The following is a 2,807-nucleotide window of genomic DNA, read 5'->3' as shown; positions in this document are numbered from 1 at the left end:
TTTCAGTGTTCTGGTAAGCAGAGTTCATGTTGTAGCATGTATTGGACTTTATTCCTTTTTGTTACCAGATAATGGGTAGATGGCATTTTATATCTCCTCTCTTCAGTTGGCTATTTCCATTGTTTGCACTTTTTGGCCATTATGAAGAATGCTTCTGTACACATGTATGTACAAAAAAACATATGTTTTCCATCCCCTTGGTTAAATATCTAGGAGTGGACTTACTGGATCCTTGCATGCTGTTTAACCTTTGGAGGAACTGCTAGGCTGTTTTCCAATGTGGCTGCACCATTTTATATTCCTGTCCGCAGCACTTGAAGGATCCAATTGCTCCCTATACTCGTCAACACTTGTTATTGTCTCTCTTTTAACTTAGCCATCCTCATCCGGGTGGAGTGGCATCTCATTGGTTTTGATTCACAGTCCCCTAATGATATTGAGGATCTTTTCATGTGTGTTCACCATCTGTATATCGTCTTAGGAGAACTGTCTTTAAGCCTTTGCCCATTGGGGGTTATTTGTCTTTTTTATTAATGAATTGTAAGAGTTCTTTATACATTCTAGATACAAGTCCTTTATCAGATAAGTGATTCACAGAATTTTTCTCCCCATCTGTGGGTTGTCTTTTCAATTTAGATGTCCTTTGAAACAGATGTTTATAATTTTGATGTCTAGTTTGTATGTTTTTTCTTTTGTTGCTTGTGTGTCCTGCAACTCTTACTTTTGACACTGGCTTTAAGACCGTGTACCAGCTTTCAGGTTTTGGCTCAGGCTCAGGTGGACGTCCTCTTGACAGGAAGCCCACTCCAAGCCCTTTCTTCCCTTGAGCCCTCCCCTGCCCTTGCCTTTTGCTGTGGCCCACCCGTCTTTGCTCTGCTTGTTAGCTGCAGCCTGGACAGCCTCTTTCTTTAGCTTCCCCTGCCCCCAGCCCTCCCCAGGTGCTGCTGCCAGGCATCTCACCCAGGGCCCCCACTCTGCCCACCCAAGCACATCCCTCCAGGGTAGCATGGGGAGTCCTGGGGATTCAGCTGTGCCTCATACCGGACCTCCTGATCCCTCACCTCCAGCCCACGTTTCTTGTCACCTTTCAGCCCCAGCTGCCTGGCTCCACACTGCTGGCTGTTTCAGTTGCAGTGTCCTGACGTCTCGTTCTTGATTCTGGTTATACTGGCCCTACCACTTACGTGCTCTGTGTCCTTAGGCACACTGTACCTCCTGAGCTTGTGTCCTCATCTGTGCAAGTGGGGTAATGCCCACCTTACACAGGTCTGCTGCAGCGAGCCTGCAAGGTGCCTGCCCCACAGTGAGCACTTGGAGTGACAGCCACCGGAAGGGTGTCCGCAGGCCCCAGGGGGTGATCCCACATTCCCTCTTTGACTACCCTGGTGCCCTATCACTTCCACGTCTGCCACCAGTTATATTTTGGTCAGAATTAAGTACAGTATGGCCATCTCCTTCCTTGCTTCCTCCTTCTTGTGGAGGTAACATTCATCTCAACAGTTTGATCGTCTGTTTGTTGAAGTCTCCCACGATCTCCATGGTTAGTGAGGCAGGTGTGCCAGGACCCTCGGCACAGAATGAATGTGCCATCCCGGGATTTCCCCAGTTCCTCAGAGTGATGTTCACGAACCCTCCACGCCTCTCTTTCCCAATTATGCCATTCTGCAGACTGGGCCCAGCTTCTCCGGGCCCCCGGGCACCTGCCCATCTCTGGGAGGTGCCTCCTGTTGCTTCTCCTGCCTGTAGGGCCTGTTGTCCTCCCGTATTTGCCTTCGCTTGCCCTTCTCGACTCAGCAGTGCCTTGCAAGACCTGCCAGAATCCCTTCCCTTGGCCTATGTCTGGAAGGAAGGCCCTTGCGTGCAAGAGCAGCCTTTGCCATCTCCTCTGCACAGAGGTTTTTGAGTGCAGGAACTACATCCCCTTCTCCTTTCTCCTCATAGATCCAGGTGTGTTGCTGGGGCATAATGCAAGGTTATTGAGTGTGTGCACTGCAAGTGTCAGGGGGCTGTCCCTGCAAGTCCTACAGAACTGGCAGCGTCTCTGCCAAGGACCTGAAATCCAGGGTCCTGTATGGGAATAACACCCAAATGATTTAGGAGCTGCCTGAACCTGTTGAGCCTCTGCTCTTTCATCTACAATGAAGAGTAGGATGTCTGTCTCAGACCAGTGTGTGGATTCAGTGAGGCCACTTTTGGGTACAGATGCCATGTGTTATGTCCTAAATGTAATACAGGCTTAATATATGTTGGCCAGTTCTTTAGGAAGTGGGAGATTCTGAATGTTGACATTATGATTTCCATTAATGAAGAATCCCAGAGGAAGTTGAGAAATACAAGTTATCTGTATTGGGGGTGCTCAGATTGCTTGAGATTTTTTTTTAACAAGGATATATACATAAAACTTAGGTTTATGAAAAATTTCAATAACATGGGGAAATGGTTATAACAACTGAGAATAACAGGATTATTGTGTGTTACACACACAAATATGCAACACACGCAAAAAGAGTAGCAGGATCCTGTCTCTGATTTGTATTGTTTGACTAGATAATCCTTTTACATAGCTGTAATTGCCACAGGTACAAAGGGTTCTAGAATAGTCTCTCCCACTCTGCCCACACCAGCTTCTCTCCTTGTGGTCAGTCTATATTATCATTTTTCAAAATCCTCCCAGAGACATTTTGTGCATAGCACATACTCTGTGAGTATATTCTGGTTTCTCCAGTACACTAATTTAAGAGCATGTGCTTCAGATCTGTATCCCTAAGCAACCCAACCAAGAAGAGATAATGCATAAAAAAGGATGT

Source organism: Manis javanica, chromosome 3, assembly GCF_040802235.1.
Source record: "Manis javanica isolate MJ-LG chromosome 3, MJ_LKY, whole genome shotgun sequence".
Lineage (NCBI taxonomy): Eukaryota > Metazoa > Chordata > Mammalia > Pholidota > Manidae > Manis > Manis javanica.
The sequence above is the reverse complement of the archived record's forward strand: the minus strand, read 5'-3'. Positions refer to the sequence as shown.